Genomic DNA, 23,342 nt, shown 5'->3' with positions numbered 1-23,342 from the left:
AATGTGTCTGGGGAACCAACAGTATAGAATTCCTAGGATATAAAATAGATAAGGAAGGTATCCACCCCACAACAGAGAAGCTGAGAGCAATTAGAGAAGCCCCAGAGCCACGAGATAAGAATGAGTTGCAGGCATTTTTGGGCCTCCTTAATTTTTATTCCGTTTTTTTAAAGCAGAAGGCAACAGTAGCAGAGCCTCTCCATCGTTTACTCCAGAAGGAAGCCCGCTGGACATGGGGGAAAACTGAACGTGAAGCTTTTTCTCAAATAAAAAATTTATTAACCTCTAAAAGTGTAGTAGTCCAATATAGTGCTTCACTACCCATTAGGCTCACGTGCGACGCTTCGCCGTACGGCATAGGAGGAGTCCTAGCTCACGTTCTACCTAATAAGACAGAGGCCCCAATAGCATTTTTTTCTAGAACCATGACCAGCACAGAAAGGAATTATAGCCAGTTAGACAAGGAGGCTCTAGCATTAGTGGCAGGGGTAAAGAAGTTTCACAATTACATTTTTGGAAGAAGCTTTGAGCTAGTCACTGACCACAAACCCTTACTAGGCCTGCTAGCTCCCAACAAGCCCACTCCACCTTTCATGTCTCCAAGACTAATCAGATGGGCTCTTTTCCTCTCAGGGTATCAGTATGAGCTCACCCACAAGGGGGGGAAGGAAATCAATCATGCAGACGGCCTAAGCAGATGCCCCATAGCAGACTTAGTGGAAGACCCTGTTCCTTCCACAGATGTGTTAATGATAGAACTCGAGGAAAACCCACTAACCACAGCAAAAGAGGTAGCTGCACACACGCAGCAAGATCAAATCCTTAAACAAGTGGTGAACTGTGTTCTAAAGGGATGGCAAAATGATGTTGTGAAACCTGAATTGTGTGATTTTAAAAACAAAAGACTTGAATTATCGTATGTATAAGGTTGTTTACTGTGGGGGGATAGAGTGATCATTCCCAAAAGCCTAAGGGGAAAGGTACTCAAAATGTTACATGTGGGTCATCCTGGGATTGTCAGGATGAAGAGCCTGGCAAGGGGGCATTTATGGTGGCCAGGGCTGGATGCTGATATTGAAAATTGGGTTTCAAAGTGTGATCCGTGCCAAGAGTCACGACCCAGTCCCCCCAAAACAACTCCGGCTGAGTGGGAACAGCCTGCTGGTCCTTGGTCTAGAATCCACATTGATTTTGCTGGCCCAGTGGGGTCTCAGTATTTTTTAATAGTGGTTGATGCTTTCTCCAAATGGTTGGAAATAATAGCAATGAACAACATAACCACAAGTGCCACTATCAAGGTATTGAGCAGACTGTTTGCATCCCATGGTTGCCCAGATCTCTTAGTGTCTGACAATGGGCCACAGCTAACAGCCAGGCAATTCGAATTGTTCCTAGATGGCCTAGGGGTCAGGCATGCCCTCATCTCGCCTTATTCGCCCTGGGCTAACGGATTGGCAGAACGTTACGTACGGGTGGCAAAGGAGGCATTGCGCAGATCAGGCCCTGGGGATGTGCAACAGAACTTGGACCAATTCTTACTCACCCAACACATTACCCCTAACTCGCACACACATGTAAGCCCTGCAGAGTTATTGATGGGAAGGAAGTTGAGGTCACCACTAGACAGGTTAAACCCAAGGTTCTGTGTTAATAATAACCAAATGTGTACAAAACCTGAAAGAGAAATGTATTTGGGACAAAATGTATATGTAAAAAGTTTTGATGGAAATGTAAACTGGATGAAGGGAATTATTGTTAAGCAAAATGCACCTAAGACCTATGTTGTTAAACTAGAGGATGGTCGTTTGTGGAAACGACACATAGACCACATTCGGAAGCGAACAGAAAATCAATTGCCACAAACCGCTGACATGGACTCTCCCCCTTCAACAGACTTTAGTACGTTGCCCGAAATAAGAGACACGCAAAGAGACTTATCGGGCCAGGGGGAACCATCCAGCGACGCCGAACCATCCTCGTCCTCCGAAGCCTTCGTTGGGCCCGCCAGGCCAAGTCCGCAACACCGGGAGAACAGCGGCGAGCCATCCTCCACAGTCGGTGGCGAAGGAGAAATTGAACTGCGCAGGTCAGCGCGAGCTCCTCAGAGGCCCCACCGATTGGACGACTTTGTCACATGGCTTTCTTGATGGATGTGTCCAACTATGAGGGGAGGGGTGTTGTATCCTGTAATGGCTACCTTGTAACTCTGTAAATAGTTTGTTCCTCTTTCAGCGCTGTCTGAGCCCAAGCAGGAAGTCGCTCCTGATTGGCTCAGACGCGGCCGGCTCTGGCTTTGGCGGGAACCGCAAATATATAAAAGGAGTGGTTTCTCCAGCCAGAGTCAGTCGGTACTCGCTGAATTGTCACTTTACCTTGCTGAGCTGTCACTTATTCTCTGAGCTGAATAAAAGTACCGATTGCTCCAAACCCTGTCTCTGGGTCTACTTCACCAACACCTTGAATTATGACCGGAGACTGATAAGAAAGAAGCCAGTGCAGCTCATGAAGAATTGATGTAGTGTGGGTGTAGCTGGGTGCACCCACAACAGCTCACGTATCACATATCACCCTACATTATGGTTTGTAAAACAAACTATCATGGTGACCTACTTTATACAGCATACTAAGGCAATAAGAAGTAGATTGACTTCCTTGGCTTGATCATAGCTAATACAAGTGACAACATTGGAAGACTTGAGGCACCCTGAGTTGCTGCAAGTAAACTATTGGCTGGGGAAGGCTGCTCTATCCACTTACCTGGGAGTAAGTCACATTGAACTCAGTGGAGCCTGTTTTTGGTTAGGCAGGCATAGGCTACCGTGGTTAGGGTCCCTTTTGACACAGGGCCAGGCCAGCTTAATCAAGGCAATGTTTTGGGGTTGCCGGCCTGGCCTATAAGTTTCACCTCTGCTGGGCACTCACAACAAATGGTGTGGAAGGAGGATTTAGGGTGTTGTTCGAAGCTTTCACCCAGCTGCAGAGGATGCTCCTTAACCAGCAGCAGGTTTGCCACACGGTTAATGACTATTGCAGTGCCCTCAGAGAACAACAAGAATCCACACAGCCACCCCTCTAGATCCGTCCACCTTCTCTTCCGGGGTGGGAGCAGTGTGCAACTGGGAAAGCACTATCTGTGGGAATCGATCAAGAGGGACCACGCATGTTCCCCAGAATCACACACACACCCCTGGCATCACTCCGGGCCCAGTGAAGGGCTACAAAACTTTTTACTACCACACTATGGGCATGGCTTATGCTGGATGCCCTGCATTTTCTTTCAACATCTTTCAGTACAAATTGGGTGTTCTGGGGTGGAGATCCATTTTTGCTACCCCACTGGGTCCCCCCTCGGTCCGGGCAGTAGCTCATCCTGTCTGTACCTCACTATTTGAGAAGCACTGGTTTAAGAGTGCTATATTATGATGTTTATAAACTCTTGCTATTCTATGCTTACTCCAGGTTTTCTCTTAAGCATAATGCTGGCACCATTAGAGCAAAATGCTAGTATTTTTTTTCTAGGTAGTTTTTAGTAAACCCAACATTATTTAAACTTTCCATAACTAAAGAACATATTGTCTCTGCATCTTGTTTTTCCAATTCAACAAGATCAACAAAAATTGTTGGTGAGTTAACTGAAACCTCAGTTTTTAAGAAAAGTATCACAATTGGTTTGCATAATAGCATTGAGGCGTTGTCAATAATCAAAAACATATTTTCAGATTATTTTCAACAATTTTAGTAAATATTTCTTTTTAAATTTCTTTTGCAATTAAATCAATTTTCACTGCAGTTTTACATGCATGTAATCTTATTCCTATAGTTAATCCCATATCTAATTTTTAATTTGCAATTCTATCTCATCTTCTATGTCTGAAAATGGTTTAAATCTTTATGCCACTGTATTAAATACTCTACAGGTAGTAGATATTTTTCAATCATATCTATTGCTTTTGTTGTAGAATCCTGCTCACATTGTTTTAAGTTCTGTTTACAAATCTTACAAGTATTCTCAGTTTGTTATATCTCTTTGTTTTTCTCTGATGCCTCAATCTAAAAATATTTTCATTCTTTTGACAGATGAACATTTTTCTCTTTTATGAAATCATGTTTTCGGCAATACTCGCAACCTAACTTTTTGTTAAAAACTACCAATCCATCATATTTTTTAAAAAAATTGTAGCATTGTCCAGCATTCAGGAATACTGTTTTTAATTTTGGAACTGTCTATTTCAATTGACGTGCTGCTTTTTCCAAATTGGAGTAATTTTGCTTGTGACGGTTTTGTATAATCCAAAGCCAAGTCTGATACAACTTGTTCTGATCTTAGTTTATTACTGAAAAAATTATATTACCTTTTCATCCTGTTAAGGGCTTCTGCAAAATAAATAAATAAATAAAATGTTTCAATTTGGACTTGATTGTGGTTGTAAGTTGAAGATTAACTGTACAAGTGAGACAGAAACTGTTGGCTTGTCTCGGTTAGCTATGCTATGAAACTTTCCAAAAAAACACAGGCACAATTTATTTTATTTATTTATTTATTGGATTTGTATGCCGCCCTTCTCCGGAGACTCGGGGCGGCTAACAGCGGCAATAAAACAGTGTACAATAGTAATCTGATTTTAGAAATGATTAAAAATCCATTAATATAAAAACAAAACATACATACATACATACCTTGTTCCCTGTACAAGGATTCCCCCATCCGGACCTTTTGCAATCCCTCCAATAGTCAAAGGAAACCAGATTGAAAATATAGCTCTGAACCCTTAAGGCAAGCCAAATACAAGTGGTCCTCGCTTAATGGCCGGTTGCTTAGCAAGTGTTCTAATTTGCAACTGACCCTCCCAGAGCTACTTGACCAGTTTTTGGATTTTTTACCGCCAAGCACATGCAGGCACGTTGCATGTGTGCACTCACACACATACACACACACATTTATGACCAGTTACAGCATCCCACACAATCATGTGACTGAGGTTTTCTATGGTTTTTTGCCAGTTTCCAACAGTGCTTTCTGGTTTCCAGTTAAAAATACCCATTGGAGAAAAAAGACTTGTTTAACCACCAGAGTGTTGGCTTAATGATCACTTAACGGCCATGGTGTTTTGCTTAATCGCTGTGAATCCCCACATATGGGGAAGCACAAAACCTCGCCAAAATGCATATACCAAATATTGTTCTATCCCTTTCACATAAAAGAAAACTTAAAAAGGAATGGCCAACATGAAAGAATTTGATTCTAGGACAGACATGCATATTAACAATTGGTTGATCCAGCAAATATATTTTTGCCTCTGCTTCACATAAAACTCAGACTGGTGGACCTCAGGCAGTGATGTCACAGGACCTAGCAGAGCCCCGCTCATTTTAGCCAATTTATCATGCTTTGGAGGCCCTTAGGAGCAAAATCGGATCCTGGTGAGAACGATAAAGAAGAGGGTATCCCCCTATGGTTTTGAGGGGAGAGGCATGGCTCTTGTTGAACTAGAGGAACTATTGAAACCAACATGGGAAAATTCAGTCTGTATGTCTGCTGCAGAGGCATGAAGTCCCAAACAGTCAGAGATGGAAGATAAGAATCATAAGCATCTAGAGAAATCAAAAAACAGAATAATAAAAGACAGATAGACAACTCTCTGAGATCATGGACTGTTTTGTGATTGATTAGTGGTGAAAGCAATATCCTGTGAAGAGGTGAAAGCAGTGAGCCAGCGGTGGGAGCAGAGGATTTAACCTGTTAAAAATCAGACAAAAAAAATGTGTGAAAGGGGTGAGCTAAGGAAAAAATTTGGACAGCAAATAAAAGAGGGACTGTTTTTCTATTAATATTGATGGTGACAAAAAAAGAAAGATTTGGTGCCTGTGAGGACATTTGCTAGTTTACGGTGACTGGGCAACTTTGAAAGGCAGCAACATCTTGAGAAAGGAGGGGGGGACTGTATATGCAGGACAAAGGAGTAAGAAGAGAAAAAGAACCCTGAAACAGTGGAGCCATAGCAGAAACTTGAGAAAAACCCTTTCTGTTTAATGTAATAAATAAGGATAAAGGAGACTATGCTTATTGAAAGGATTTTCTTATTTTAAAAAAAGAGAAAAAACTGAACAGAGACAGGACACTACATTGTGGTATAAAACGATACTGGAGGAATATGTGGCATAACTGTAGATATGTTTACATGTTTATAGTTGTAATAGTTGTATTCAAATCTATATTGACATTTCTATTTATACTACTCATACTGTTTATACTATTTATATTATATATTATTCAAGTGTGCAAGTAACACTGACATCTATACAGGAAACTATGATGAAGATGCAGAAAGTGATCATAAATCATTATGAAGATATTAAAAAGGAAATTAAAAATGATATAGAAAAAGTGAAAGGAGAGATACAAAAACTGGATGAGAAAAAGCAAGAAATGATAACAAAAAATGAGCAGAAAATAAAAGTAGTAGAAACCAAAACAGAAATAGGGAAAAAACTAGATACAACAGAAAATAGAATGTTGGCTGCAAATAGAGCATTGGAGGAGGCTATAACAAATCTTGAGATGGAAAAATCAATGCTCTATTTGCACTTTCAAAATATAACTGAAAGTAAGGAAGAAGATCTTTCAAAGCTAATAGTTGAACTCCTGGCAGAATTCCTGCAGAAAAGCAAACAAGAATTCCAAAATGAGATTCACAAAGTATATCAGATACATATGAACTATGCCCACAGACATAAGCTCCCAGAGAGGAACGTGTAAAGATTATGAGAAAGAAAATTAGGGATGACATATATGACAGAACGAGAGAAGATTCATTTGTGTACAAAGGAAAAGACATAACTACATTAAAACAGTTTCCAAGAAGGATAAGAGAGCAAAGGAGAAACTATCAATTTCTGTCTTCTAGGATTCTACACGGGAAGAAACCCGAATATACCAAGACCATCATATAATGTTTTCGTAGATTTTCACGGGTACAGGTATGATGGTCTTGGTATATTCGGGTTTCTTCCCGTGTAGGATTTGGAAATTTCTGGCGACGTTTCGACGAGGTCCCACTCGTCATCTTCAGACTGGTGTTTCTGTCCTTCTTCTAGGGCGAACACTGCGAGACCTGAGCTGCCTTCCTTCTATAAATACTGGTGGCTGGATGTGGCTTGATGGCTCAGCAATTGCCTGCTGTGTAGAAACTTCCTGGTGAGTCAGTGGGATAATGGCTGGGGTCGTTGATGTAGCTGAGGTATGCTAATTAGTTAATGGTTGTAGATTAGGCGTGACATCCTGAGTAGTTGGAGCTTGCAGGCTACTTGATTGTTTTGCAATGTGTGTTCTGAGTCTGGTTTCTATGGCTGGGATACGTTTCAGGGCTGGTTTCCAGATGTCTGGTAGGCGGGAGGTATCATCCCGCTTGTTCATATTTTGGGGATGTTTTTCTATCTCGATGGCTTCCATGATTATTCTTTTGCTGTAGTGTTCTGTTTTGGAAATTAATTTGGTACTGTCAAAATCAATTTCATGTCCTGTGGTTTTGAAGTGTTGAAAAGGGGAGGAGGTTTTTTCTTTTTTCTTTAATGCATTCTTATGTTCTGGGCAGCCACATATATTGGACAAACTAATAGGAGAGTAAATGCACGTAAAAACACCAGGACTGGATAGAATTTTGTATAAAATTATACAAAACTTTGCAAGAACCTTTGGAAGTAATTATGCTAGAAATAAAATATTAGAAGGAGCTAAAATGCCAAACTCCTGGACAGAGGTGTTCATAACATTAATTCCCAAGGAAGAAACAGAATCAAAACATTCAAAATTATCTATAAAATATTTTGAATATTTTTTCTTTATATGCTGATGCCATTGTTAATGTATAATTTCTTTCCCATAGCTGTTTCCATTTGTCTAATTCAATTGTATAACCAAAGTTTCTTGCCCAAGATATAACGTATATACTCAAATATAAGCTGGGTTTTTCAGCACAAAAAATTTGCTGAAAAATCCGATCTCGGCTTATACTTGAGTCACTGACCGTGCCCAAGCACTGCAATGGCCGAAGCATCAGCAGGGACACTTCAGTTATACACAACTCCTCAAGGCATGCATACAGGTAAAGAGATACCACTGCGGAGCAGAGAGCGAGCGCTCCCTGCTCTACAGTGGACTTCGGATAGCCGCAGACCTGCGGCTGTCTGGAATATCTGCCACAGGCGGCGTGATCACATCACGCGCTTAGGTCTGGCAAGAAGACAGAGCGGCAGGGAGACGGAGCAGTGGGAAGGCGGAGCAGCGGGGGATTGAGGTAAATATTTGCAATTTTTTTTCTTATACCTGCCTTGGGGGGACAATTACCTGCTTATAAATGCCTATACCTGCATATTGGGGGACAATTACCTGTCTATACCAGCCTATGGGGTTATTAAACAGCCTATGGGGGACATTAAAAAGCCTATACCTGCCTATGGGGTTATTAAACTGCCTATGGGCAACATTAAATTATCTATACCTGCCTACTAGAAGGGGGATTACTTTAAAAAAAAAATTTTCCTCTTAGAAATGGATCCCAGTACTTCTAATTCTGGACCAAAACAAAAACGGAGGTCATACGAAGCTAGTTTTAAACTTCAGGTTGTGTCAAGAGCAGAAGAAAACAATAACAGTATTGCAAGTAGGAATTTTGTGTTGATGAAAAACAAGTGAGAGAGTGGAGGAAAGTGAAAGGTGATTTGGAAAAGATTCCAAAGGCAAAAAAAGCTTGACTTGGTTTATCAACTTCATATGGGGCTCTAGAGACTGAATTGCATAAATGGGTTATGGAGTGTCCTCAAAATGGTTATTGTGTAACACAAATGGGAATTTGCTTACATGCCCTTCGAATGGCTAAAGATGACAAATTTATTTATTTATTTCTTTATTATATTTGTATGCCACCCCTCTCCGTAGACTCAAGGCGGCTAACAACAATAATCAAAACAGCATATAACAAATCTAATATTTTAAATAGTTAAAAAAAACCTTATTAAAAAAACAAACATATTAAAATTAAAAGCACCAGGCATTTAAAATTTTGTTACGTCAGCAGGATGGTGTACCCACTTCATGAATAGGTTTCGCCTACGTTTGCAGCAAAGAACAAAGATTTCAAAGAAGATGCCAAAAGACCTTGAAGAAAAAGTTATGTCATTCCATTCATTCATCCTAAAATAAAAAAAGATCCATAACTATGACCTGGAAGATATTGGGAATATGGATGAAACGCGCCCTCAAAAAATGTGGCATTAGTAATGCTGTGGATGGCAGTGAAGACAGTGCTTTGTTTGAGAATGACGGCAGTGATGTTGATGACTGTGAACTCAGTGATGATGACAATGTCTAAGCTGAAGCTCTGTTTGGACATACAGATGATGATGAGGAATCCAGTTTTGAAGGATTTTAACCCTTAGGTTTTAGCTTGGTTGCTGATAGAGCAACTTTTTTTTACTTTTTAAGTTATTGTTAATACCAGATTGTTTTTGTTTACTGTCTTTTAAATTTACAGAGCTAGTTTACTGTTTTTCTTTGAAATAAATATTCTAAAACATTTAATTTATTGATGAATCAATTAATGTAATTTTAATGCTTTCCATTTTTATAAGTTACCAGTAGCCACTGCATGTTCCATCCTAGGCTTATACTCGAGTCAATAAGTTTTCCCAGTTTTTGTGGCAAAAGTAGGTTCCGCGGCTTATAATCGGGTCGACTTATATTCGAATATATACGGGTAATTGTTTCTTTCACCACTTCCATTTTTTACCTGTAGCAAACAATGTTCCCTCTAATTTCTTTTTGATGTGGGCGGAAAAGGTATAATGTCTGAGCGGCACATTTTCATGCTTGGGCGTGGATCGGTTGGGAACATGGTCGTTAAGCGAATCTGGCTTCTCCCCCCTCCCCCATTGTCTTTGCTTATGAGACAGACACAAAAGGGGGTCACATGACCTCAGGACACAACAACGGTCATAAATATGAAATGGCGGCCAAGTTGTGGGGCTGCTGCAAAGATCGTAAATGTGAAAAAGGGGCATGAGTCCCTTTTTTCAGGGCCGTTGCAACTTTGAATGGTCAGTAAATGAACTGTTGTAGGTCGAGGACAACCTGCCTTCCCCCCTAGATGTTTTCTGTGGAGCTTCAAAATGGACTCCTGATCTGCTTCTATATGAGTACACTGGTCAGAGAGATAATCCTCAACTTCTGTTCTGACCACAATGGAGGCCAACATTTCTATTTCCTGAGTAAAACGGTTATTAAGTGAGTTCTGCCTCACTTTACCACCTTTCTTGCCACAGTCGTTAAGTAAATCCCTGCAGTTGCTTGTCAGAAAATCCCCAAAGATGTTCACATAACCTGGGACATTGTCACCATCATAACTATGGACCAATTGTCAAGTGTCCAAAGTTTGCTCCAATAACCCCTTTATTTTTCTAGCAAAGTCCTTCCTTCCTCCATCCCTCTATTCATTTCATTCTTCTTCCTTCCTTCTTTCCTTCCTTCCTTCTTTTCTTCTTTCCTTGTTCCCTCCATTTCTCCTTCCTTCCTTCCTTCCTTCCTTCTTTCCTTCCCTCCTTCCTTCCTCTCCACTTCTCTCTTTCCCTCACTCCCTTTCCCTTTTTTCTTCCTCTTCACTTCTCTCTCTCTCTTTTCCCTCTCTCTCATTGTTTCCCTTCAGGTTTCTCTAATTTATGTGTACCTCTCCCTCTCTCCCTCCTTCTCTCTCTCATTTGTTTCTCCTCCCTTTTTGCTTTCATTTCTCTCACTCTCATTTCTGTTTTTGTCTATTTTGTCTTTCCTCTCCCTCTCCCTTTTTCTTTCTCTCCCTTCTCTCTCTCATTTATTTCCCTCTTCTCCCTCTCTCATTCTCTCTCTCTCAATCTTTCTCTAATTTCCCTCTCCCTTCTCTTTCATTTGCCTCTATTTCCTCTACAGTGTTTCCTCAATTTTCACGGATCTGAACTTTGCAAATAGCCTATATCACAGTTTTTCAAAAAATATTAATTAAAAATACTTCACGGGTTTTTTTCTATACCGTTTTTCCCTGCCCGATGATGTCATACATCATTGCCAAACTTTCGTCTGCCATTGCTGATTGGCCGAAATCTTGGCTAATCAGTGTTGTTATAGCAAAAAATTTGCCTGTCATTGCTGATGGACCAAAATCTCAGCCAATCAGCGGTGTTATCCCGGCATGCATTAGTACTTTTACAACTATTAAAACGTATTAGAAGACATGCCCAAGACGCCTCCTAAACATTCTACACAGAGTGGAGGCAGTAACAGTAAAAAGAGTAGGAAAATGCTGACGATTAAACAAAAGATTGAACTGTTAGATATGCTAGAAGGGGGTCGCTCATATGCAGAAGTTGGGCGGCATTATGGAATAAATGAATCAAGTGTGAGATACATTTGAAAAGATGAAAAGAAGATAAGACAAACAGCTGTGATCACATTCAACAAGGAAGCAAAAAGGATGATGACGCCTAGAAATAAACGGCTTATGAAAATGGAAACTGCTTTGTCCGTATGAGTACAAGACTGCTGTAAGAAAAGCATTGCATTGGATACCAATATGATACGGACAAAGGCACAACAACTCTATACCCGTCTGGCAAACAACGGAGGCGATGCAGCTGAGGGAGAAGAAGATGTTGATGACGGTGCCAATGACTTAGAAGACCCCCAGCCATCAATGTCCACTGCTTCTCCAATCCCATCCACATTCATGGCAAGTAAGGGCTGGTTTGATAAATTTCAATGGCGCTATGGCCTGAGGAGCGTGTCATTGCACGGAGAAGCTGCCTCAGTGGATATAGGTGCAGCTGAGGAATATGTCCATGGCATGTTTAAGGAGATAATTGAAGAAGGGGCCTACCTTCCAGAACAGGTGTTTAACATAGACGAAATGGGCCTGTTCTGGAAGAGGATGCTATCACGCACTTTCTTAATGAAAGACAAAGACAAAGCCTCTGGTTTTAAGGCCCAGAAAGATCGGGTAACTTTGATCATGTGTGGAAATGCAGCCAGCTTCATGATCAAGCCAGGTCTCATTTATAAGTCCCGAAATCCCAGAGCCCTAAAGAACAGAAATAAGAATGTGTTGCCAGTGTACTGGATGCATAATCCTAAGGCATGGATTACAAAAGCCCTCATGCGGGACTGGTTTCATCAGTGTTTTATTCCGCAGGTGAAGGATTATTTGGCTGACAAAGGACTCAATTTCAAAGTGCTTCTCCTAATGGACAATGCTGGAGGCCATGATGACCTGGTGCATGAACACGATGGGGTACAAGTCGAATTCTTGCCAGCAAACACCACATCACTCATCCAGATGATGGATCAAGGCGTTATACATGCGTTTAAGGCTCTGTACACATGCAATTCCCTTGGAAGCCTCGTGGAAGCAATGGACGTTGATGAAAATTTACATTGAAGGGCTACTGGTGTCAGTACACAATCACATCGTGTCTGAAGAACATTCAGAATGCCTTGACAGATATGAAGACATAGACAATGAATGCCTGCTGGAAGAAATTATGGCCAGTAGTGGTGCACGATTACAAGGGATTCGCTCCTGAAGAAATTCAACATGCTGTGGTCCAGAAATCTGTGAAGCTGGCACAGTTACTGGGTGGAGAAGGCTTCAGTGACATGACACCTGATGAAGTCAATGGTTTGCTTGATGAGCATGGCCTACCACTGACAGACAAAGATCTGGAGGAGCTGACCAAGTCAGCAAATGAAGAAGAGGAAGCTGAACGACCTGAGGTTGGCCTAACGCTTGAACGGCTTGCAGAAGTGCACATCTCCAACAGATTGTGGAACTTTGGGATCCCAACATGATTCTCTCTATACAATTTAAGGCCTCCCTTGACAACATTGTTGCACCGTACAGAGCCATGTTATCCCAGAAAAAGGAACTGCGCCAACAACTACCCATAACTATGTTCATCATGAAAACCAAGAGGTCTGTCACGCCATCGCCTTCACATCCATTCCCTTGTGTCCAATGGATCCTCCTATGATGGTCGAGATGATCAATGGTCGGGTGTTGCTGTCTGGGCCAATTAAGGCCATTACACAACCTGTGCTCTTGTTCATTGAAAGGCATAAGAAGGCCATCCAATTTTATGTGGAAGAAGGGACTCCATTTCCCCTTGGTTTTAGGTCTGGTATGGCTGAGGATTCACGACCCTTGCATTGTATGGTCCCAAAATTTAATTTCTTTTCCAAGCCTACATTGTATGGACCATACGCGCCAAGTCTGCACCGTCCAAGTGCAGGGGCCCACCAATGTCTTGGACTTTGCTGACGTGTTCAGTGAAAAAGAGGTGGACCAATTGCCCCTGCACAGGTCATATGATTGTCCGATTGATCTGCTCCTGAACGTTTCACTTCCTGTGGGGCACATTTATTCTATATTAGAATGTGAACTGGCCACAAAAACCTGGCTAGGGGTTTTATCTGACCCTCGTTGTTGCCCTTGTCAGCTCCAATTTTCTTCATGAAAAAGAAAACTAGAGACTTGCGCCTGTGCTGCGACTATCAGAAAGTTAATGCCATCACAGTACACAAAGTATACCCCTTCCCTTTGATCCCAGAACTCATGGAGTGATTCCAATCAGCGATCATGTTCACGAAGTTGGCGTTGCATAGCGCTTGCAACCTCCTCGTGAAGAGGATGAGTGGAAGACAGCGTTTAGGACTCAGTATGGCTATTTCAAGTACACAATCATGAAATTTGGATGCACGAATGCTCCAACTTCATCAATGACATTTTCTGGGATATGTTGGATCAGTTTGTTGATGATATCCTGAATTATTCCACATCCTGGAAAACTCATTTCCAATATCTCCAGCAGGTCTTACAGCGTCTGTGGGAACACCACCTCTATGCAAAGCTGGAGAAATGCCAGCTTTATCAGACCACCATTGATTTCTTGGAACATCACATTTCTCCAGAAAGCATAGTGATGGATCCTGGAAAGTTTGAGGCCTTGAAAATATGGCAGCCTCCTTGTCAGGTGAAAGACGTCTAGAGATTCCTGGGGTTCATGAGTTATTACTGAACTTTCATCCCAGGGTTCGCCACTCTGAACATGCCCCTCACTCAGCACCTGCAAAAGTAAGTCTTGTTATGGTAGGGTGATCCCAAGCAGCAGGCATTCCTGCCCTTAAGGGAGGCCTTCATGAAGGAACCAATCCTCAAGCACCCATATCCTCATTGTCCGTTCGTGATGGAGGCAGATGCATCAGACGTTGCCATTGGACCCAGGCTTTTCCAGACTTGTGAGGCTGGTGGTCCTATTTTCCCATGCACTTATTATTTTAGGAAGTTAAATCCAAGGAGTTGTTGGCCTTTAAGACCGCCTTCAAGACCTTGAGGCATTACCTTGAGGGAGCCTGACACCAAGTGAAGTTCAGACAGACCACAAAAAAATTGAGTTTCTGCAAACCACGAGGAAACTTAATCAGCATCAGATCCAGTGATCTTTCTTTGCCAGATTCCACTTTAAGGTCACCTATATCCCAAGTGGGAGCAACCAACAGATGGATGCCCTATCCTGCAAACCAGAATACACCTATGTCAAGGACCCGCTGTCACCTCAGACTATTCTGCCTGTTGAGTTGATTGCAGATGTTCACAACCCCATGGATCTATGAGATTCAAGATGTGCAGTGGCAGGATGAGTTCATAGAGCAATGGAAGCAGGAGAAATGGCCTGAGTCTCCTTGGACTTTTTTGGACAACCTTCTCCATTTTCGAGAAAAGTTGTATGTCCCATCAGGACCGTACTGAGGCCTGATTCTTAACCAGTGCCATGATAACCCTACAGCAGGACATTTTGGTCTCTTCAAGACCCTCCGCCTGGTTTCCCAGATTTTTTGGTGGGCTGGACTCCGGCATGATGTCTACTTCTATGTGACTTTTTGTGTCCATTGTTGTCAGCCCAAGCCTGCCACAGGAGTGCTTCCTGTTTTGTTACAGACTTTGCCAATGCCAGAGAGACCCGGGGGGGGGGGGCATCTCCATGGATTTCCTGACAGATTTGTCCCCATCCGTCAGTTTCACAACCATGTTCATGGTGGTGGACATGCTGACTAAGATGGCACATTTCATCCTGTCAAGGATTATTAACTGCTTGTGCCAGTGCTTGCATGTTTATTCAGCATGTCTTTCGGTAAAAGTCTGCCAGATAGAGTTGTGTCGGACCAAGGGGCCCAGTTTACCGCCAAACTCTGAAAAGGCCTGATGGCACCTCTCAAGGTTCAGGTTTGTTTACTGTTGGCTCATTACCTAGAGACTGATGGAGGCATAGAGAAAGTGATTGGCATCCTTGAGCAGTATCTGCATTGCTTTATCAACCAAGAGCAGAACAATTGGGCAGAGTACCTTGCAATGAATAAATTATCTTTTAACAACTCCTAACACACCTCTGCCCAGATCACTTCTTTTTTCGCCAATTTTGGCTATCAACCCTGATCATTTCCATTCACGCTCCTTGATTCTCCAGTTCCAGTGATGGAGGAGTTCTTGTTTGAACTCCATTCCATTCACCAGTTGGTGAAATGGTACCTGAACAAGGCCAAGGAAGATTACAAGAGGGTTGCGGACGGGCTATTGGGGATTGAGTTTGGCTCTCCACCAAATATCTCCCCTCAGACCATAGTTCCCTCTAAGCTGAGCAGTGAGCAATCGCTCACTTAAAAATCATCATCAATTCAGAGTTTTCCAAACCTGCCCCGAAGCCGAGAGGGAAAGAGTGAGAGGGAAGGAGAGAGAGAGGAAGAGAGGAAGAGAGAGAAACAGATAGAAAAAAGAGAGGAAGGAAAAGAGAAAGTAAAAGAATGGGAGTAAGGAAGAGAGAAAGAAAATCAAAATCTAGTTTGAAACTAGCTCAACTATTTAAGTGGCATTTTGATATTGATAGAGTTGCTCTATTATGAGCTCACTGTTATAGACACACAGTAAAGTATTTTATTTTGAAATTCTCTGAGGTAAAACAGGGTGGGTTTTTTATTTGTTTGTTTGTTTGTTTGCTTATTTATTTATTTATTATTTCTGTGCCGCCCAGTCCCGAAAGGACTGCCGCTCAGACACTATACTTTTCCGCCCCCCACCCCCCCAAAAAAAAAATTAGAGGGAACACTGCCTCAGATCGACCGGTCTGCAAGCTCGACCATCATTATCTGGGCCCATTCCCATTCAAAGCAGTAATCAATCCAGTGACTTATTGCCTGATCTTGCCTCGCTCTCTCCATGTTACTAATAATAATAACAGAGTTGGAAGGGACTTTGGAGGTCTTCTAGTCCTGCTTAGGCAGAAAATCCTACACTACTTCAGGTTATCCAACATCTGCTTAAAAACTTCCAGTGTTGGGGCATTCACAACTTCTGGAGGCAAGCTATTCCACTCATCAACCATTCTGACTGCCAGAAAATTTCTTCTTAGTTCTAAGTTATTTCTCTCCTTGTTTAGTTTCCACCCTTTGCTTCTTGTTCTACCCTCAGGTGCTTTGGCAAATATGTTGACTTCTTCTTTTTGGCAATCCCTGAGATACTGGAAGACTGCTATCATGTCTCTCCTGGTCCTTCTTTTCATTAAACTAGACATGCCCAGCAATGTTCCCTCTAATTTTTTTCGGTGTGGGCCGAAAAGTATAGTGTCTGAGCAGTAGTCGGGACTGGGTGGCATAAAAGTATAGATAGATAGATAGATAGATAGATAGATAGATAGATAGATAGATAGATAGATAAGAAAAAAATTCTCTTCTTTTTTTAAAAGAAATTAATAATAAAACAAAACCAAAACCTATTACTATTAAAACTAAAACAACCAGCAAAACCAAAACTACAACTATTAATAAATCCTTGAACCATTTCCAAAAACAGGTGAGGGCTGGGGTTTTTTTCTGTTATTATTTGGGTACTTTTTACTATATGCTTTAAATCAAGTCACTTCTCTCTCTGTTTCTCTCTCGTTCCTGTCATTCTCTGCCTCAATCATTTTCTCATTTCTCTTTCCCCCCCCCTTTTCTATCATTTCTCTCTCTCTCTTCCTGCTACTCTTCTCTCTCTTGCTTTATTTCTCTCTCACTCTCTCTTGCTTTCTTCCTCTCTCTCACTCTCTTCCTTCCTCTCTCCTCTCTTTCTTTCTTCCTTTCTTCTCTCTCTCTTTCTCTCTCTTGCTTTCTTTCTCTCTCTTTCTCTTTCCCTCCTTTCTATCTCGCTCTGTCTGTTGCTCTCTCTTTCTCTCTCTATTGTTCCCTTTCTCTCTCACTCACTCTTTCTCTCTCTTGCTTTCTCTCTCTCTCTCTCTCTTTCTCTCTCTCTCTCACATTCTCTCTATCTCGCTCTGTCTGTTGCTCTCTCTCTCGTTCTCTCTTTCTCTGTCTTCCTTTCTTCTCTGCAGAGGCCAGTGAAGGTTTTTCTTATTTTGAATGTTCCAGGCGGGCTGGTAGGGAGATGGGGAGCGTGCGTGCACGCGCGCCCGACATTTAAAATAACCTTTGCCAGCCTCCACTGTGAGAATAAAGCCTGCCCCGCCTCTCCTGCAGCCCCTTTGCTGACAGCCCGGGATGAAAGCGCACTCAGCGAAAGGACTGCGAGAGGGGCAAGGCGGGCGTTCCCAAAGCACTCTGACAAAACCCTCTCGCAGCCCCTTCGCTTGTGGCTGGATGAGGAGGACGGGAAGCTGCAGCTGCCACAGCCACCGTTGTGGGAGGAGCCGCGGCCCAAGGCGGGAGGCGGAGGAGGAGAAAGCCAGAGAGAGGGACAGATTGGGCAGGCGGGAGGCAGCGGCAAGAAGCCAGGGGCGTGAGGGGGCCAGAGGCGATGGGGTGTGGGGGTGGCCATGGCCGCCATTCAAAATAACCTTCACCGGCCTCTGCACTTTCATTGCTCCCCGGCCCAAGCTTCAATGCCTGGCTCCTTGCGCGGCCTTGGAAAAGGGTGCGTGGGGGTTGGTTTTGTCGTGGTTTGTAAGTAATTAAAGTCCGTTAAAACTTTATTCCCGCAGAGGCGATAGATAGAAGCCTTTAGTCATTTGTTCAAAACAAGATTTCTTATTATAAAACAGAAAATAAAACATGTCTCGATGAACAACATAACAAATATGTCTTACATGATGGTGGATAGAAAGAGAAGAGAGAACAATGAGGAAGAAGAAGGAAGTGATGTGAGATTTGGCAGGATATTACATCATTATAGGAGGAACTTAGTAAGGCACACACACAGTTAACTGTTTAATTACTAAATGTCTCTGGGGCTGGCAATATTCAGCGTGACAGGTTTTGGGTGTGCGGCCATGTGCCTTAGAGGGAACATTGATGCCCAGTTCCTGCAACCATTCATCATATGTTTTAGCCTCCAGTCCCCTAATCATCTTTGTTGCCCTTCTCTGCACTTTGTCTAGAATTGCAATGTCCTTTTTGCATCGTAGCAACCAAAACTGAATGCCGTATTCCGAGTGTGGTCCGAGTGTGCAGCAGCTGCCAAAACAACCAACACAGTTCTAGGCTGCATTAACAGGGGGAGAGAATCAAGTTCACGTAAAGTGTTAATACCACTTTATAAGAACTTGATTCTATCCCTCTGTTAATGCAGCCTAGAACTGTGTTGGCTTTTTTGGCAGCTGCTGCTGGCTCATATTTAAATGGTTGTCCACTAGGATTCCAAAATCCCCCTCAGTTACTACTGTTGAGCAATGTACCACATATACTGTACCTATACATTTTGTTTTTCTTGCCTAAATGTAGAACCTTACTTTTTTCACCATTGAATTTCATTTTCTTAGATAGTGCCCATTGTTCAAGTTTGTCAAGATCTTTCTGTATTTTGCACCTATCTTCTGGAGTGTTAGCTATTCCTGCCAGTGTTTTGCCGATCTCTTCTTGTTCCAGATCATCTTGCTTGTCTGCTTTATCCTCTTGATCAACCCCCGCCAGTGTCTAGCATCCATTGGGACCTTCCCAAGTATGAGGAATCCCAGTGGCTAAAAGGCCAGTTTCAGTATCTCATTGAGTGGAAGTGGTATGGGCCGGCAGACATCACCTGGAGGATGCAACCTCTGTTCACGCTCCTAATCTGGTTCATGCATTCTATTAACAGTTTCTGTCATGACTGCATCCCAACTGAGGGTTCCAGGGGAAGGGCCCTGAAGTGAAGGATAATGTTGTGTCCTGTCCGCGTCCTGTGCAGCTGGTCACAGATCCCAAGGATTGAGAGGCGGTTGTGGCACAGTACCATTGGCCTGTGCACCAGGCATTTGAGTCTGAGAGTGAGGAGGTTGGAGAGAATTTGGTGTCAGAGACTGAAAGCCAACCATGGCTTTCTGCACCTCCTGAGGTGCACATGAGTGACTCAGAAGACAAGGAGCCTCTTCTTGATGCCAGGGCACACAGAGCTGCCAGAAGGTAGGAGTGGCTAAGCAAGAGGAGGTCTGTCTGAATAGATCTGGCCATGCCCTTAGACTATTTAAGGATTAGCCATGTGATGCTTCAGTGTGGAAGTCAACATCGCTCCATTCCAGATGTGGTTTTGGGTCGTCTTTCTCTCTCTCTCTTGTTCAGCTTGTGTTCTTAAAATTCGGCTTTCCTGATTTTTTGCAAATGAACTCCAAGTTTTATGCCAACCTTGCATTAAATTAAAGGGAACGATATCTGCTTGGACTCTGGCCAGTTGTTAAGACATTAATTAGCAGATGTCTTACATCCTCCTTTATGATTTCATGAAATTTTTAAAAGACCTGATTGCTAAGAAAATATTAGGAGTAAATAATTAGTGTTAAATCAGAGTGTATGTGCTAATTTCCTGAGGGAACTTGCCATTGGGACAGAACAGTAACATACAAAGAATTATTAGATGAACAAGGGAAATTGAAATTAAACCAGGAATTGCAAGCACAGAGAATTAAAATAGATTGGTGGCCATACATACTGATCAAAACAAAATACAAAATGGATTTAGAACAACACAGTTTTCAAAATGAGCAACAAGAAATTGATAAAATATTAACAGGTACAGACAAAATTACTAAGGCATATAACACATTTTCGGTGTAAAAGATGCACCTTTTTCCTCCCTAAAATAGGCTGATAATTAGGGTGTGTCTTATACTCTGAATATACCTCCTACCCCCCCAGTCCTAACTAGCTGCTAACTATCTTTCCAGCTCTTATCTTGCAGGCTCTTTCATTGTTTCTCTCTGCGAAGAATGTTTTCCAAGCCCTAAGTCTTTGCAGTTTTTTTAAAAATTACTCTAACTTGCTCTGAGTAAGTTTCTTTCTAGCCCTAACCAGGTGCTAATGATGTTCCCAGCTCTTACCAGTTTGCAAGATTTTTAATTGTTAATCTCTGCCAAGAATGTATTCCAAATCCTGACTTTGATTTTTTTTCATTCTCTATTTGCTCCAAGAAGAGTAGGGGCAATTAGCCTGAAAGAGTAGGGGCAATTAGAATCTCTGGGGGGAGTTGATTCCAGAGGGCTGGGGCAGCCACAGAGAAGGCTCTTCCCCTGGGTCCCACCAAACGGCATTGTTTAGTTGACAGGACCCGGAGAAGGCCAACTCTGTGGGACTTGATTGGCCACTGGGATTCGTGTCCAGCTAGAGATAAAAGGGATGTGAATCTGAACTGTAGGGTGGGTGAGCATGGGGGTAGGGAGGGAGAGAACCAGGAGGAGAGCCGAGTCTAGCATGACTGGTGGAGGAATTCTGGGAGTTGAAGTCCACAAATTTTAAAGCTGTCAAGTTTGAAGACACCTGAGTTAGGGATTAGGAATGCAAGGGTTTTCAAACCTGGCAAGTTTAAGGCTTGTGGACTTCAACTCCCATTTCTGAGCTAGCATGACTGGTGTAGAAATTCTGGGAATTGAAGTCCACAAGTCTTGAAGCTGTCAAGTTTGAAGTTTGTAAAAAGTGTACATGGTTGTAAAAAGTATTCTGCTACACCGCTAATTTATGAAACAATACAATACTACACCGTTTGGTTCAGAATACTTTTTTCCTTGTTTTCCTCCTCTAAAATCTAGGTGTGTCTTATACACCGGTGCATCTTATACACCCAAAAATATGGTAATTGATTGCTAAAATTTAAAATGGAGAAGGAAATGTTGAAAGAAACAATGATAGCATTGGTCAACAATTTTGGTATAATATTGAGGTAGAGTATTGGGAACAAATTTGGGGGGGGAATTACAAATTGACAATGTCAACTGCCTATAAGGATAATATATTTAAAATGTTCTATAAATGGCATTTACCACCAGTGAGATTGGCCAAAATGTATCCAACTACACCACTCAATTGTTGGAAATGTAATCATTTACAAGGTACATTCTACCACATATAATAGAAATGCCCCAGAGCAAAGAAATATTGAAAAAAAAAATGAATTGAGGAAATAACAGCCCAGAAAATTAAGATGAGGCCAGAGCTGTTTCTATTGGGAATAATAAAATGAAATACTATAAATGTATTATTTCATATAGCACATAATTACAGCAACAAGTATTACATTCACCCAACACTGGAAGAAAGAGAAGATCCCCTCAAATGTAATGAATATAAAAAAGGTGCTAAAATGCAGAGATAGATAAACTAAAGATGGAATTGAGAGAGGAAACAATGTATTATAAAATAAGGAATAGACGATATGATTAGCTTGAAAAGAAAAGTAAAATTAATATTTAAAAGGAATGTAGGATGATGTAATAAAATGGAGCAAATGTATATTTAAAGTGTAAATGGATTAAAATTAATGTACAACATGTACAAAGTAGATATAAGAATGTTTATGTAAAAAACAATAGGCCTCAATAAAGAAAATGTAGAATTAAAGAATCCCAATATCAGAAAGCTGTATTAGTGTAATTCTGTTTTAAATTTGTGGAAAATTTTCAATTAAAATATTTTTTAAAATAACAATAAATAAAACTTGAACTGGTGAAAATTTTTGTAAAAGAGATGAATGAAGAAGGTTGAGATAGCTTTTTCTAAGAAAAACTGGTGCCATTTTTGTTGATCTGTAGATCCAATATGTTTATGACAAATAGTTGAAAGATCAATTACTGGGGCCAGAGAAAATCACCTGGAAAATAGTCAAGGTTTGTTGTTGAGAATTTTCTTGGCAACTGCAGATCATCAAACTAAGTTCAGTTATTTGACAAACTTCTTACAGCATAAAAGACCATGAAGTGCAATATGTTTTCTGCATTCATACTTGAAAATTTTTCATGAAAATCTAGGTGCAGTCAGTGACAAACATAGTGAAAAATTTCAACAGGACATTGCCACAATTGAAAAATAGTATCAGGGCAACTGGTATTAATCAATGCTGGCTTGAATTTTGTTGGACACTGCAGTGAGATGCATCAAACATACTATAAATGAAAATCAGCAACAAAGCAAATTTACTCCTATTGAATGCATGCAGTGTGTTGAAAATGTGACATAGTCATTAAAAATAAATTTCATATTTCTCAAGATTCCTATATGTCTTGAAGAGGACTATCATAATCACAAAGGTTATGAAGAAGCAATAAAAAAAGTCCATTGTAATGGTACAGGATTTGCAAAAAATGAAAAATATGCACAGTACTGTATTTTGAGTGAGCAATTACTTTCCTGTGACAACTGATGAAAATATAATTCTAAGCAAAAACCAAAAGAAAAAAGTTCCAATCTTTCTTTCTACATTTCTTTAAAAGGTATTCCATTCTGTGTCTTAGCTCCTAGATACTTCAGTGATATGTCAATGCAGTTTTCTTTATAGCCCATATAAAATGATTTGCTTCTGATTTCGTGAGATGTTTTTGCAACTTCCCAAGTTAGCCAACAGGTTTGGTCCAGCCCAAACCTGATGCTGCTGTTTTTGATGTAATACTATTACCCGGAGAACCATGAGTACTTTCAATAATCATAGAATATTGGAACCCTGCATATTCTATTTTTTAATTATTTGTATTTTTTTCAGTTTTGAATTGAAACTGGGATAAAATTATTGACTATATACCCAAGGCCAGTGATGGCGAACATATGGCACGAATGCCACAGGTGGCACATGGATCCATATATATCTGCTGGCAGATGAGCCATTTCCCTAGCTCAGCTCCAATGTGCATGTAGCTAGCTGATTTTTGGCTCGCAGAGGCTCTGGGAGGGCATTTTTGCCTTCCAGAGAGCCTTTGGAGGGGGATGGGGAGAGCATTTTTACCCTCCCTGGCTCCAGGTAAGCGTTTGGAGCCTGTGGAGGGCGAAACACGAATCTACTAGGCCCACCAGAAGTTGGGAAACAGGGTTTCTGGTCCCCAGAGGACTT

This window comes from Erythrolamprus reginae, chromosome 4, assembly GCF_031021105.1.
Source record: "Erythrolamprus reginae isolate rEryReg1 chromosome 4, rEryReg1.hap1, whole genome shotgun sequence".
NCBI lineage: Eukaryota > Metazoa > Chordata > Lepidosauria > Squamata > Dipsadidae > Erythrolamprus > Erythrolamprus reginae.
Note: the sequence above shows the minus strand (reverse complement) of the source record.